The following is a 16,673-nucleotide window of genomic DNA, read 5'->3' on the forward strand; positions in this document are numbered from 1 at the left end:
GCTCTTACGCGCAAAATCTCTTCATGCCCCATGGGCACCCGGGTCACCACGCGCCCCGAGAGGACCCGCTGTCCGCTTGGATGTGCCTATGACACGCCCAGTTCTCCCCGCCCACCCTCCCCGCAATGTCACTGAGTGGCCCGAACATCGCCTCCATCCTCTTAACTACCACGTCATACTCTGGCCCTTAAGCAGAAACTCAAAACCAGCCCCTCTGCAGAAAACCTTGACCTCGACTGGCTTCACTCGCCTGCAGTCGCTCTTGCAGGAGAAAGGGCGCCGGGTCGGAGACCAGATCTGGCCTCTAACCCCGGTTCTTCTGCTCGCTGCTGCTGCTACCTGAGAGCAAACCTCTCCACCCTCCTGGGCCAGTCTCTCACCCACAAATGCTGGGAAGTAGGGTAAATAGGCTCAGAACTGATCCCCGGCTCTACGAATTTCTTACGGAAAAAGACTATCAAGAGCGTTAACTTATACAAACAAAGATTATTATGAAATGTCAAAGTTATGTAAGGCACCCTAAGTTTAAAAAATGTACACTATAGAGAAACCACAAAAAAGAATAACTTTTAACTTTCAAAGGGTGACAAAGTTAATTAAATTGCCCATTTTCTATACTTTATTGGACACATGAATGAAAACTCAGGTAAGCCCTTAAAGACCACTAGTAGAGACCCTCTCCTGTTTACTAATCCCTGTGCAATATTTCATATACATGGTGTTTAATGTACCACATGTGTTTTAAGTACTGTGATTAGTCTTATACGTCAACTTGGCTAGGCTGTAACACCCAGTTACTTAATCGAACATCACTCTAGGTGTTGAGTAAAGGTACTTTGTAGACGTGGTTGATCAGGACAATAAGTTAACTTTAAATAAAGGCGATTACCCCCAACGGTGTATGGGCAACTCATCAAATGAGCTGTAACAATAAGAACAAAAACAAAGGTTTCCCAAAGAAGGAATTCTGCCTTGAGTCTGCAGCATGAACTCCCGCCTGACCCTCCGGCCTGCTGACCCTCCGGCCTGCTGACCCTCCGGCCTGCTGACCTGCCTTCTAAGTCTGGGGCTTGCCCATCCCACAATGTCATGGGCCAACTTATTAAAATAAACCTCTGTTTAAAACACACACACAAATGATGATGGTTCTTTTTCCCTGGAGAACTCCCACATTCATACTTCAACACACGGAAAGACTCAAACTGGGATTATTTTCTTTCTCAAGTAAGGATTCACAGATGTGTGCCTTATGACCTCTTTAAAATAGTAAAGCACGTGTTCAGAAGGTTAATTTTGTTAGTATTTCCTACACCATGCCAACAAATTAGCAATGCCATCACCTCACCTCTTTATTAAAATACAGAGGAGCAAGAAGAACAGTGATATTTCTGACATGGAGTTTTTAAGCTCCAAAACAGATTCCAGAAGATTCAGAGATTCAACGTTTTTCATTTGCATGGCGTTCAAATGTATTTCATAACTCCCGGTGAGTACAACATCACTACGAGGACGTTACACTCTCAGCTCAATTTTAAAGGAGAAATGATACACGCAAAAGAGATGGAGACCTGGCACTACTTAGTGAAGCTTGCAGAATCATTCTGAGGATTCTTCAAGCTCTAAGTTTTAACGATGATCTATCCACAGGTTAGTCCTCAGTGCTCCACAGACATTGGAAAAGATTTTAGAATCACTACATACGCAGTAAACTGCTGAGGATATGAGGATCACACCCTCAGTAACAACCGTTCACACTCTGGTTCCATTCAAAAACTATTACTGACAGCAGGTATCTGTAAACTTCCTTCTAGAAAGGGCCAGTAGTCTCTAGGCTTTGTGGGCCAGGGACTAGCGTAGTGGACAGCACAGCCCTAGAGTATCAGTAGAAACAGGTCCCCAGGGGCCACAATTTAGCCACTGTTAGCCCAGGAGAAACTTACCACAGCTGGGAATTACGAAGCAGCTGCTGAGAGGAACATGACCACCGAAACAACGGGGAAAGTGAGAGCACTGATGGAACCCAGCCCCTTTGCACGGGAAGGTGCATCCAGTCACATAGCCCATCAGCTGCTTCTAGCATCGGGTACCCTGACCCTCAGCGTAGGGTTCTTTCTGCTCCTCTACCAGGACATTGCTAACTGAATGAAGACCTAATTATTGCAGGTCTCACTTCCCATAACTACCTAGTAAATATAAGCATTAATCTCGTCAACGAATGGACTCTTCTAAGCTGGACTTGGCTATAGACAGTTTTAACTTGAAAAACAAGGAGACAAAGAACTAAGATTTGTCTGTGTCAGAGATTATTAGTTTGGGATTTAAAGGTCTGGCATTGGCTAAAAATGTAAGTAACCACTACATACAGTCTGTATCTATATAATCTATGTATAATTATACATCTATATAATAATAACGATGGACTAAGGCCATTGGAAAGTCTAGTTTCCAAGAACATTAATTATCGTTTCCTTCTACAGGTCTTGTTTCAAAAAAACCTTTTTATAGTTCTTGGCAGCTTTTACAAGTCTTCAGAGTTCTGATAAGAGTTCATACATAGTTCAAAGACTAAACTCCAAAACAAAGTCATAAACATAAGAAATGGCAGGTCCCAGATACTTTTCTTGAAACCAGATTTTCAACTCTTCTGGATTTAAGTGGTGACATTCCACTTGGAGGGCTAGGAGAGAGACAGGTACGTCAGGACACAGTTCCAATGATTGTCTTTTTCTGCTCTTCAGAGGCATGCGTGCAAATGTGAGGGGCAGGGGACAGGGGACCCACTGTGAGCTCAGGGAAGGCCTGTGAGTAATTCCTGGGTGTCTCAGGGAGTTAAGGGTGCCAGGTCCACAGAACTATCACTTGTCCCACTTTTCTGCAGAAAACTCTATAAATGAATCTACAGGCGATCTGCTGTGAGCCCTACGAGGAGCATTAGCTACTTAGCTATCATCACTCCAAAGCCAGCCCTGACTCAAGCTTCAAGAGATGAGCACTGCAAGTGGAGAAGACAACAGCCTAAAACGATGGCTCATAAGCACGCAGGAAATTGAGAGCAAGATGCCTCTATGGGTTGAGCGCTGGACTGCGGAACCACAGGCAGAACACAGCGTATGAGGAAGAAATGAAAAGCCCCACATTTCAGTTTCAAAACTAGCTGTACGAGACCAGGGCCAGAATCACAGGGAGGGGGATTTCTTCAGAAAAATGTGGGAGTCAAATCAAAATCCATCCCGCGGTACTTTCTGGATCCGGCACTCATCGAATTGGAGCCGACAAATAACTGTTTGTGAGGAAAAGAAATCACGTCGGCAGTTCACCTTAGGAATATGTATTCTATGAGCATTCTACTCTGCTCAGGAGCGCTCTTGTTCTTCGGTGACGAAGCAAACGGAGGGCCTGCCCCGCTCCTCCACTGTGATGAAGCCAAGTTCACTGGCGGACAGTGCCGGGTCTTCCCCTGTCTGCAACATCCTCACCCGTCTCCACGCCTTTGCCCTCTCCGTTGCTGAAAATAAGTGCCAATGCTGACCTAAACCTCAACACTTGTTTTGTTTTGTTTTTATTTCGTGTTGCAACCCTGGCCTCAAACCAATCCATGACCCTAATTACCATATCCGCTTTAACTGCAACTTGAACTTGAATCATATTAACTTGGACTTCAAGAACCCTTGCCAGGCTGTGCTCAAGGAGGTGAAACAGAACGGTGGGAGGGACTTCTGTCCCTGCCCTTGCCGACAGTAAGGGAGTGCACTGACTGCTGGGTATTTTAAAACAAGAATAATACCGCTGTAAGTCTTTCTGCTTTTTCCTACCACCAAGCAGTGGCAATTCTAACCAACCTGAGTGCTGAGACACGCCTTCCAGCCACCACAGACAGCCCCTACCACCGTTCCTTGATACGTCACCAAGGTCAGCCTTCCTAACCTCTGCCCACGTCTTTTATCCAATAGCCTTACTTTCCCTTAAAATATTAAATTTAAAAAACCTAATAACAATAAAGACTAAGGGCAACCCATAGTACGTGCAATTGTGAGGTATACTGTATCACTTCAGTAGAAAAGTTCATGTACAATTTCATGGCATGCTTCACTCTAAGCAAAACTAAGTAGAGTCCATTTATACAATCCAACCAAATGCAATTCAGTCTTAAAACTCTTTTTCAAACTACAATAATGTAAACAAGTGGCTCACAGCCATAGCCACAGGCCTGGAGGCTGGACAACCTGCAGGACGGATGGGACCAGACTCAGCGGAATGGACAGGCTGGGCTGACGGGACCGCCGGTCTTCTGGCTGCCTGACGCTACCGCCCCTGAGTCACTCCGAGGCCCGGGTCGTCTCAGTCACCATGAGAGAAAGGTCTAACTCAGCAGAAGGACAAGGACAGAGAGTGGCACTGACGGAAGGGGCCCACTGGGCCTCACTCAGCCCGCCTTGCTGATGGTCACGCGGGCGCACAAGCGATGCGGCCGCAGGGTGGTAAGTCGGCAGATCGACACTGCCCGGCGTCTCGCTGTCCGAAGCTGAACTCCTCAGCCAGTAACCAGTTCTCCTGGTTCTCTCAAGTGATAGGGAGTGGCTTTCTCACCAGGGCACGCAGATAACTGAGAACGGACTGTACATGGTAGCACCATCATCAGAGAGTACGGAACCAAAGAAGTTCAAATTCCATCATACATTGCAAACGGGTGATCAAGGGAAACAAAACGTGTAAGTATGCACATATGAAGACAGAGTTTTGGTTATCCCTGTTTTACTAGTTCTCCCAGTGCACAGACAGGTTTTCCAGCAGAAATAAAGAGAAATAAAAAGAAATCCATAAGAATAGTTAGTAATTTGCTGCACCCTCATTAAAAATTGCCATAATTGGTTAAACTGTAAAATGCATCTAAATCTTACACAATAACATATACACTTTATCTAGAGAAAGCTAAGAAACGTACGCTACAATTAGAACAAAGAATAAAAATTGCAAAGATTATCCAGAACACAAGGCACTCAGATTTCAAACATACCACCCGATACATAACTAGAAACTTGCCGCAGGAGGCGGGGCTCTTGGGTTTCCAACTGGACCACTTCCTGCACCAAGATCTCATCAGAAGACCCATATACTGTCTCAAGCACTTTATCTCCCAAAAACCAAGGGAAAGGGGGAAGAATAGCTTTTTTTTAAAACCAAGAATGTACGGAAAAATCAGATTAAGCCTTATCAAAACAAAAGCAGTACTGTCTAATCGAAAGAATCAAGATTAAATTATATAAATTAACCACGGTTAATTCAATAACTCTAAAGATCAGTGCCATCTTTTCATTTCCTAATCTGAAAAGTATTCAACTCCCATTTACATGTTAAAGCACTGTTCATGCTCAGGGGCCATCTTCCCACTGGTAAATATCAGCTGCGCCACTGAACAGGAAGGAATTGTAACTCTCTGACTCAAGCACAGATTTTTTCCAAGAGTTTATAAACTATAGTTAGTACCACTGTACATTGGAAATTTGGAAGAGAGCAGATCTAAAGTGTTCTCGCCACACAAAAAATAAATGAAATGGCAACAATCTAAGGTTGTGGTCTGTGAATTAGCTTGATTGTGGCAATTATTTCACAGTTCATATGTATATCAAATCATTACATGCTGCACCTATACAATTTCTATTTGTCAGTTATACTGCAAAAGGCAAAAAAGAATGTGTAAGCTAGCAAGACCTGAAGGCACCAACAAAGATAAAATGTTCTAGTTTATGTGAATCAGTGCAAGTCAGAGCACCAGATCAGATTTAAAAATCATCTGTCCCAATATAGTAATTTTTATTTATTTATTTTTAGAGAGAGGGGAAGGGAGGGAGAAAGACAGGGAGAGGAGGAGAGAAACATCAATGTGTGGTTGCCTCTCATGCGCTCCCAACTGGGGACCTGGCCCTCAACCCAGGCATGTGCCGTGACTGGGAATGGAACCGGCGACCCTTTGGCTTGCAGGCTGGCACTCAATCCACTGAGCCACACCACTAGGGCACCAATACAGTAATTTTTTCAAAATAATCAAGTTTAACACTTGAAATATGAAACACCAGAAACAAGCAAAACGATCATGGGATATCACCCTCCACCAACAACAATACTATGGTTCTGTGTAGCTACCCTACCCAGTTTGTGGCAAACAAACACTTCACTCACCATCTACCTGAAGCTCGGAGAGCCTCTGTAATCACACTGAAGTGACACACTGTACAATGTAGATTAGGTAGTACATGTTAATTGCAGCTAATAAAACATACATACAATGTAGACAATAACTCATTATAATTATCTCTGGTAATGATAAAAATAAGCCACATATTATAGCTGCCCATCAAGCAAAATTGTGTTAATGTGCATATCACAACAAATCTTGGGTTACCAATATTTTTTTAAATACTGCTAATGGCAGATATATTTATTTGCTTGTAGCAGAAATAAATGGTAACAGTAAGTTCTTAGTAGTTGACTGCACCCTAATCTAAAATTGCTCTTACTAGTTAAACTGAAAAAGTGAAATTGAACAGCGTAACTTTTAGTATTTTGTGTTGGAAAGGCAGAAAAACAAGAGATTGTAACTGCAAACGCTGACAGTGGGCTTTCCATGTAATTATCACCATAATTCTAAACACACTTAGAAGTTCATTCCATGACAAAGGAAACAAGACAGCCGAAACTCTGCAGGGAAGAGAAGCTTCTAAAGGAAAACTTGCGTTGGCTTGCTCCTATGCAACAACTTGAAAGAACAAATTCGGTTTGACAAAGAGATGCAGCCTAAATTGGAACCTGAAAGAAGAAGAGCTCAGGCTTCCCGAGGAATGTAAAATATTTTCCTGAAATCCACATGGGGTGTAAACACACGCGCGCGCGCGCGCGCACTGCCAGCATTGACTGAAGATGAAGCAATAGGCGATCAGCATCCAGTGGGTGGCTGATCACCTTTCTGACCCGTTAGGTCAAGACGTCCTTCTCATCAAGGACCCTCAGAGAAGGGCTGACCCCCTCCTCTCCAACCTTCCTCAGGAAGCCAACCTCTGCCATCTCGTGCCACCCTCTTTATCAATCAGCCAAGTCCCGGGACACTCCCCCACGCAGGCGGCTGTCCTCCGAGATGCATCCCTCTGCCCAGTGTCACCTGCAGCTCCCCGTCTCCGGCCTCCTCGGCCGCAGGGTCCCCGGTGCCTCCCTCCCCAGCCCCTTACCACTGCCCCGGTGGTCCCCGATCATGGTCCCCTCCCTCAAATTGGGGGTCCCAGCTTTCCCTCCACCCTCATGGGGTGTCCCAACTCTCCGGTCCCTACCGGGTCTCCCCGTCCAGCGGCGCGGGGGTGGCAGCGGGGCCGATCTGCACCCACCGAGGGCACAAGTGCCTGGAGCACTCGGGCTCCGTTCAGAGTTCAGACCCGAGCCGGGCTTCCGCCTCGCGCCGGAATGCCTTCAAGAATGGGACCGGAAGTCCCTCCCCTTTGCGCCCCGCCCTCCTGGCTGCTTGGGGGAGCAGAGGTGTGTTTTCTCTGGCGATCCTCTGCCGAGGGGGTCCGTCAGGCACGGAGCAATCGCTTGACGGGGAGACTGCCCTGCTCACGCCCTGTGAGGAGCCGCAAGACGCAGACACTGACCCTTGTCCTCACAACCTAGTTGAAAGTTGACATGAATGGAAACAGTCCCACCAGTAGGCAGGACACATGTGATACAGGCATCACAATACAAGTGCTGCTGCACTCTTTAATTCAAGCTTTTGTCACCCACTCTACTACCACTCATCTAACAGAGCCCCTGGGTTGAGGAGGGAGCGAGGGTGTCACACTCAGGAGGGTGACATAGTGACCTGGGCACAGAGTATGTCAAACAGTGGCCTGTCCCTCCAGAAGCTTAGTGCAGTGCAGGGCCAGACACCAGACTGCACGAACAAGGGCACTGAAAACATCAAGCACTGAAGGAGCTACAGCAGTGCTGGAGGGAATGGCGGGGTGCAGACAACTGGACAGAGAAAGGCTGCAAAGAGATAATGCTCCTCAGTTGAAACTAAAATGATGAGTAAGAGTTACAGGTCAGACAAGGTGGGGGAAGCCGTGCAGAGGAGGAGGCTGGCCGGGGCCTTGGCTTAATCAGGGGCTGGAGGGGCATTCGGTTAATTTAGCAAGGCCGGAGGTCATAGAGGCAGGAGCCAGCACTGTGGGGGGAGGCAGGGCCAGATCATGGAGACAGCTGTGCATCAGACTAAGGAGCCTGGACTTCCGACTCCACGCAACAGGAAAAGGGAGAAGGGTTCTCTAGGTAAGTAGGCACAATGGGGAGTTATGGGGTTGACTAGGGTGACTAACCTTGTCATCAAAGAAAAGTAAGAACCTGAAAGATCACGGGCCCTGGCAGGGCAGCTCAGTTGGGTAGAGCATGGTCCCACTAAACTAAGGTTGCGTGTTGGACCCAGGTCAGGGCGCATACAGAGTCAACCAATGAATGCATAAGTAAGTTGAACAAATCAATGTTTCCTTCTCTCTCTCCCTCTTCCTCTCTCTCTCTCTAAAAACCAATAAATAAAAATAAAAAATAAGAACTTGGAAGATCATGGATCATTTTCCCCTGGAGAGTGCATTCCCAAACTGCCATACCCATATGTAAAAGCAATAGATGACTTACTATAACCCTATAAAAGTAGGACCACCAAAGCTCATGCCCCTCAAGTTGCTCCATTGGGCAAATCACCCCAACCAACCGAGATGCTAGCTAAAGCCACAGAGAACCATGAAAGGGGCCGAGGAGGAAACTTCATTACCAGCTACAATAACATAGATGATTGCTTTTATTACCATTTCCTTGCTTGCTGCTAGTGTTTCATAAATACCTTCTTGCACACCAAGCCCTCTCTTTCCTTTTTAAAGAGAAAAACATTTCGCGGTAACATTTTTTTCTACATTTTCATTTCCTTCTGCTGGCAACAGAGAATGCTGCAGCACATGGTGATAAGATCATGGTAGGAGAAAAGGAAGATTGGACATCGTGTAGAAAGTCTGTACTGAGAGGGCACGTCACCTCCGGGTGGAGCAGAAGAGCACGGCTTGGGTTTTCTCCGACTGGGAAGGTCAGCCGTCCACTTGTGGTAGCACATGAAATAACTGAATCAGGTAGTGGAGAGGTGTGCCTTTGAAAGAATGGGAAGAGGAGTGTGTATGTGTGATGTGATGTATGTAGGGGGTGTGTTCGAGCATCAGCGTGTCTGTGTGTGTGCCGAGCCATCAGGAAAGAGAATGTGATAGACACCCCGTGAGAGATTTCCCTATAGCTCACCACAACCCCTCTTTTTGTGGGAACGGCCCAATACACAGGGAAAGCCCTTACAGAGCCATATATGGATGCTCAAGAGACCATGTTCTAGGGTGTCCAACCATCCTAGTTTGCCCAGGACTGAAGGGGATCTCAGGACACTGGATTGCTGGTGCTTAAACTGGGAAAACTTGGACAAGGTGGTCACACTGACATGTCCCCTGTGTAACAGATTAATCCAGAGATGGACACATCCTACACCTGGCTATTTAGCACCCCCACATATAGCCCAGGAGTTTTAAATACGGTGTACGGAAATGCCAAGAGAAGATATCCATTAGGGCTGAATCCCGTAAATGGCAGAGCCTTAAGATGTATTGACATCCTTTGCCAGGGACCCAAGACCTGCCCCTGTTGCCTTTGGCTACAGGAGATATTCCTGTATACTTCCCAAACAATTTTTATTTGACTAGCCAAAGAAGGCTTCTGCTTTTCTTGCAAACAGAATAATCTTAAGGAATATACCTACACCACAGCCTTGTTTGAGACAGTCTTCTCCCAGAGTCCCTGCTAAATGGGCACTGAGCCAAGGGCAAGGGACCCATACTCATTGCCACAGCAAACTGGAGTAGACGTAGACACTACCCAAATGAGCTAATCAAGTCTCTCACGCATGGATTTTGGAGTTTGGGGCTCCAACTGGCCTCTCTTCCATGTAGACATAGAACTCTCAGGTAAACCTAGGACTGGGTTAGGCATATGCAAGATGTCCGAAGCTGATGGAGAAAAGGGGGAAGTAAGTCGAGGGAAGAGGAGGAAGAAGGAATAAGGAGGAGAGAAAGAAGGGAAAAGAGAGGACAATCATCTGAGAGGCGGTTGTCTTAGTTCCCATTTTCCCAGCTGTTTGATTCCCAGTCCCCTGTGAGGTCCCGCTAAACTTCCTGTCATGAATTTCTATGGAAATGCTGTGTCCTTCCAGCAAGCTTCCCATTTTATTTGGGTTATCTTTGGTAGGTTTCTGTCCCTAGTGACGAAACACCGAGACATCAGTTCACAAAACGTGAGATTATTTGCTCATTCTACAGCACCCGGCTCTCCTCTCCAGAGCTGTGGAGCCTGCTTCGCTTCCCAGACCTGGCCCCTTCAGACAACTGCTACAGTTCCCATGGGGTTTGGTGGCTGGGACAAATCATACAATCAATATGTACAGAAGTCCGGAAGGAGACTTTGGAAACCATGACTCTTGAATATACAAAGTGGGGAGCTAACGTCCAACCAGACACAGTGGCTTTCCTAAGGTCAAACAGTTCAATAGCCCCAGAGATGGAATTAGTTCAAAATCTCCTCTCTCCCTGTCCGGTCACCTGATTTTCTGGTGTGGAGAATGCAACCCCCTCTCTGCAGGCTACTGTGAAATCCTTAAAGGTGTATACGACCCAGCCTCCTCCTACATCCCCCCCGCCTCTGGAGTTTACCCATACCCACATAAGGCATCACCTCACTGCAGGACCACAGCAACTGTTCAGGAGACACTCCTGGGTGACCACGGGTAATAGAACGTGACTCTGAACCAGGAGAGAACACTTTAAGGAAAACGTCCCTACTTTTTCCCCCCAGTATGAAGCAGCTGGCTCCTAGAGATAGATGGGTTAATTATAGAGCCAATAAGGTTAATTGTTTAAAATGTTTATTTATACCTTCTATATTCTATTTAGTTCATACATGGGTGTTTTTCTTACCCTTACTCATTCTTTTCAGCACCGACATAAACATCAACATCATTAGCAGTTACATCTAAAACTATATCTCTTCCCTCTGCATGTGCTGGAATTTAGTCATGTATGGCAAAATAAACTAGTCTATAGTTGGAGGCAACCACGACAGCATGTTCCCAGGAATATTAACAGCTTTTGCAAAATGAGATTAATTAAAGACTGCGGACTGAGTGATGGTTAAGGTCAGCTAGCTGAGAACTGATCATTCCCAACCCTGCTGCAGTGTATGAAAGGCAAGGGATTTTTTTATGGGGACCCCAATCTTCCGTAACGTAATAATCCCCCTTGGAATGAAGTGAAAGACGACTTTGACTACATTAGGGTGGTGTTCCCTTCCTAAAAGGGCAGCTTCCCCCAGAAACGTTTCAGTGAAATTGAAACATCTGAAAACATGACTTCTGGTATTTCGGTCTAATTTTTTATCATGATCAAATATAAAAAATGAAACATTGACCATTTTAGCCACGTTTAAGTGCACCCTCCAGCGGCATTCAGTACGTTCAGAATGTTGCGTAACCATCACCACCATCCATCTCGGGAACTTTTTCATCCTCCCAAACTGAAACTCTGTCCACCTTAAACAGTAACTTCCCCTTCCCTCGCCCTCCCCTAAGTCTAATTTTGGTCTGGTTTTACAGGTTTGTATATCCCATAAAAATACTGTCAACACGGATTCAAACCCTCTCGAAGTAAACATATTTATACATAGAACTAAAATAGGGCCTTATTCACCTCTTTTCTCCTGTGGAATTCCAATGAAACGTGATTTCCACAGGGACACATTGTTCACCGGTCAGCTATTTCTACTTGAGACCAATGGAAATTCCATACGTCAACGAGAAACACAGCAGGGAGACTTGACGTGATCCTCACTCATCAGAAATGTGGGCGCGTGTGTTCCCAAGGACTCGTCCGCAAGTTAATAACTGTAAACTCCGACCCTTGTTTGTCCTTCTGCAAAAACAATGGGCATTCCACGTGTCTGGTTGATGACGCAAAACCTCACTCTGTCGGATTCCCAACAAACTCAAAACTAAACAGAAATGCCCCTTCCAGAGAAAGCTTCACCAGCTTAATTCCAACATGACTAGTAGTAAAACAAGACTTTCTCTTCAATGTAAATGTCACTCCATGGTTTGATCACTGAAATGGACATGGAGCTCCTAACATGAAAATCTCACCGCTACTAGACAAGTAGTAGAATGGACTTTCAGGTCTAAGTCTCAATGTACAAACTTATTTCCTAACAAGAAATGAGCTACAGGTTGGGAAGGCTGAGGGAAAATCTTCCCTGTAAAAGCGGTGGATGCATTCCTTAAAAAGGAGCAAGTCTTTTCTACAGCAGATCCTGATTAGTTAGTAAGAGTCACATACTTTATTTATAGCATTCTCGTAAAAATGTTTAAAATCAAACAACACAGCACAGATTGGTTACAACTGCCTTGAGCAGGCAGGATAGAATCACAGTTACCTCTGATTGCTCTGTGCTTTTGTCCTGAAATGGGCCTTCCCCACATTGCAAGTATCACTACCCAGAAAACTGCCCTGCATACGTGGTTGCCAGATCAAACATGGGCAGCCCAGGTAATCTGAATTTCAGATTATTTTTTTAGTATAAGTATGTCCCAAATACTGCATGGGACATTTTATAACAGGAACTTATGGATTACTTATCTAAAATTATTTAACTCAGCATTCTGTATTTTAATTTGCTCTATCTGGAAACCCTATGATGCATAGGCAAGATTCCTTAACTATTTGTAAAGGGAGGATTCCTTAAATACATAAATGCAAGTTTTCTTCTGCAAAATTATGAATAGAACATTGGATTGTTGACAGACTATATAAAATCTATGCACCTTTGTACACTTTTCTTAACATTTTATAACAAAAATCTGAAGATCCAAACTCCATGATGGGTGTCGCTAAGAATTAAATGAAAAGTATGTCAGACCGAATCAGAGAAACTGATCTAATTTCCGTATGGTAAATTTCCAATCAGAACAGAATGGGAACAAACGCTATCAAACGAGACTAGTCTCCTCATGAGAGTTATTTCTGAAGTTCCTTTCATAGCTTTCATTGTTTGGAGTCCTGTTCTATATTTTTTTTCCCTAATGGCACTCAAGTGGAATGTTGGCATTCGCGTACAGCCCAAAGAAAGTTGGAGGAATTTGTGTGACATTTCTGGAAAATGAAACACTGAGACTACATTCACAATCAGTATGGACTCTGCTGACCTCTGTCTATACACCTTCTTTAACGTTCAGTCCCACAGAGGCAAACTGCACGGAGCTTCTAGACATGACTGCTGCCCCGAGCCAGAACCCTGTCCCCATATGTCACTGAGCTTCCAACCCTTGAGACCTCGATGTGCAGGTACTTGCAAAAGTCCCCTCCCCACCCCAGGTCTTGCTTTATCACCTGAGCACAAGAGTGCACGGTGAAAACCCATCTTGCAGGTATTGTCTGTGAACCGCTGTCCTTCCCTTCCTGCAGATCCTCTCGCTAGATGGGGGAGAGATCGATAACATCTGAGAGAGATGGTGGGAGAGAGATCAATAACATCCGAGACAGACAGCACACCATCCTTATTGGTCTTATTTTATTAGTCTTATTAGCCTTTTGCCCCAAACAACTTTCTTTTTTCTCCTCAACTAAGCATCCCTTTGTTCATTTGTTCATTCAACAAATACCCAGAGAGCCGTTACTGTTCCAAATCCACTGGTGAACAAGAGACAGCAACTCCTACCCTGACAGAGTTCGTTTTCTAATGGCCGGGAGAAAGATGGAAAATAAAACAATAAACAAGTATGTTAAACCATACCATATTTAAATGTGAAATGTGTTATGATTTAACATATTTATTTAACATGGTAAATGTTGATGTGCAATTTAACATGTTTATTTAACTGGTGGTAAATACTTTAGAGAAAGACAGGGCGTGACCTGGGGCCCGGGTAGGAGTTGCAACTACGATCATCTGATAGCGACAGTGGGGAGGAGGCTTGAAAAGAAGTGAAAAAGGGCGTGTCTGGGGGGGGGGGAAGTGTCCCGAGACAGAAGGAGTGGCCGGGGCAAAGGCTCCTGGGGCAGGAGCATGCACATAAAATTCCAGACATCCAGCTCTTGAACTTGCAACACACTCAGACATGTCTCGATTCCAGCTTAGGCTCCGGCTGGACTCCCCGCTAGAAGGGCCTGTTTGCATTTGTCTCCCACGTCCATCTTGCAGACATGTCCCCTTTGCCAGAGGCTCGGGTTAGGCTTCTCCCATAGAGGGTGTTAGAGGCAGATTGGCTGCCTGGAGGCAGAGAAGGGACTCGCTCCTTCCTGTCTACTTCCTGTTTCCTGTCTACTTCCTGTTTCCTGTCAGCCTCTCCTACAGATGGTCCTTCATCCTGGAAATGGCTGTGAGGGCCAGTTCCCAGCTTCTACTCCTAAAACCAACCACGTCAGGCCCCTCGGAGTACCTGCTGCCGAAATGCAGCCTCACGCCCGAGTCCCAGGCCCGTTTCTGCAGACTCTGGGCTTCCCTTCTTCCCACCGCAGGCTGCTTCCTGCAGTCCCTGCCTCTGACCTTCGCCATTTCAGCTGTCTGTCACCCATGTATCCAATTCCCCAAAGACGACGAGTGTGGTTTCTTTGTTTCTGGAGGGAACTTGACGGCTAAAGGAGCCAGAATGTACTTTTTACCCCTCTCTGACTCAAGCACTCGGCGCCAACCCTGGCACGTAATAGCGCTCAATCAGAGTTTGTCGGTTGAGTCATGAACAAATATCAAACCTCTCTGCTGGCAAAGTGAATTGACGGCAGTGCCCGGACACGTGACACCCAAGCCCAACCTCCTCCCTAAGGGTTCCGAACAGTGCCCTGGCGAGCCCGGTCAGCACAGACCGCAGGCAGGGCCTTCGAGGGACCAGCACCCCCCACCCTGGCTCCCATGCACCGCACAGAGGGAGTCTGTGCGGAAACCGAGGGTGGAGAACACGTGGAGAACACAGAGAAACACATGGAAGATGCTGCCATGAAGCCATGGGGGCTTGGAAACAAATGGAGTGTTTGGGTCAAAATGATTTACTAAAATCATTAGCGTCTGGCCCACTGCCCACCAAACTCTGCCAGAACATTGGCCACTTATGACAGGGGGTCCTCGCAAGGCACGGAGCAGCTCATTTTAGTTCGGTCAGAAGAAGTAAAGGCCATCTCTCTGGGCATCCTCCTGCACCAAGGAAATACCACCCCACGTTTTAAACACAAGACTGCATTCCTTCTAGGAAACTGAGTTGCAATGAAAAACGAAGCAAATGGCAGCAGGAAGGCCAGCCGCCTGGCACAGAGCCTGCACGTACGGAGAATGTAATAGATCGGTGTGGGGTTCCTTTGGTGTTGCTCTTTATCCAAGTTCATCCTTGTCGTTACAAAATCACCCCAGGGAACTTGGACCGTTTCGGGTCCCCCAACAAGCGTAGGAGAGATGGGGTTTTGACACAATATACTTTTGGTGTCCTTTCACATCCCAGCCGGATGCGACCCGGTGGTCAGTATAAACTCTCTTTGGGGTTATTCTAACGTCCTCCAGGCCGCACTTCGGACCGTTGTCTCTGAGCCGCCCTCCACGGTGCACGCAAAGCTCCCTCACTAAGTTCAAACCCCAGCATTGCCACATATTTAGCTGTGGGGCCTTAAGTAACTGAATGAAATTCTCTGTGCTTTGGTTTCATCATCTTCAAATGCGGATAATAACAGTGCCTCCCTCATAGGCCTGGTATAAGGTCTAAATAAGTTACTGTGTCTGAAGTACTTTGGACATTGCCGAGCACGTTGACACTGCAATATAAGTGACAGTTATTATTATTACTGCTTCCCTGGAAAACGCTAGTTGTCTTCATGTTGCTGATGGGATAAAACCCAGTTCCTTAGCAGACCTGGGTTTTCCGACTCAGAACCTCCGCTGTCTTTCCAGACTCACCCTCCACCTTTTCCTTCTCTTCTCTCCATAATTGCCTTCTTCCTGTTTTCAGAGAGAAAGCTTGGAGTTTCTCACCCATGAGTATGATCTTAACTCTAGGTTGCTGTTTTTTTTTTTCATCAAGTCTCCTCACGTCCTCTGACAAAATCCACTTTCCTGCTAGAAGCTTCCAGGCGGAGGGCCTCCAACCCCCACTGTCACCCCTACCGCAGCCACTGTCTTTCCGGTCTTTTCTCCTTGGGCGTCCTTGCCTGGGCTTTTCCGTGCACCTGCAAGGTCCTCCTTCTGCCCCTTCGTCAGCTGCAGTCTCCTTACTCAGCCTGCAAACCGTCGTCACGTGGGACTCTCGGAAGCGCCCCTCTGCCCTCCAGGGAGAGGTACTGACTGGCCGGTCCTCTACAACCAATACACACTCCACATCTCGGACGTGCTCACGTCCACACCACACGCGCTCTCCCACCTTTACCTGTTTGCCCCTCCTCCCAGGAACGTACACTTCCTGGAGGGCGGGCAAATGTATCAGAAGGGATGGCCACCTTTTTCACACAGTGCCCTAAATAGTGACTGACTTAGTGTGTGTTCAATAAATGATAAGCAAATCAACAAGTAAGTGAAGCCATGAAATAAAAGCAACGCAGACCAGG

The 16,673-nt window shown here is 46.3% G+C and overlaps 1 protein-coding gene across 4 annotated transcripts in view; it reads right to left on the minus strand.

Annotated features, from left to right (window-relative positions):
* Window positions 1–7,444, minus strand: part of DISP1 (dispatched RND transporter family member 1) — a 140,715-nt gene extending 133,271 nt beyond the window's left edge. For 2 of the 4 annotated variants that reach the window (XM_045816702.1, XM_045816720.1), the window contains exon 1: window positions 7,320–7,437. The gene's annotated coding sequence lies outside the window, so the exon portion shown is untranslated. Of the gene's footprint in view, window positions 1–7,319 lie in introns of all 4 variants that reach the window. The other 2 variants (XM_045816729.1, XM_045816711.1) reach the window with 2 other exon arrangements.
* Window positions 7,445–16,673: the final 9,229 nt, after the last annotated feature.

Source organism: Phyllostomus hastatus, unplaced genomic scaffold (assembly GCF_019186645.2).
Source record: "Phyllostomus hastatus isolate PE091 unplaced genomic scaffold, TTU_PhHast_1.1 phas_contig_148, whole genome shotgun sequence".
NCBI classification, from domain to species: domain Eukaryota; kingdom Metazoa; phylum Chordata; class Mammalia; order Chiroptera; family Phyllostomidae; genus Phyllostomus; species Phyllostomus hastatus.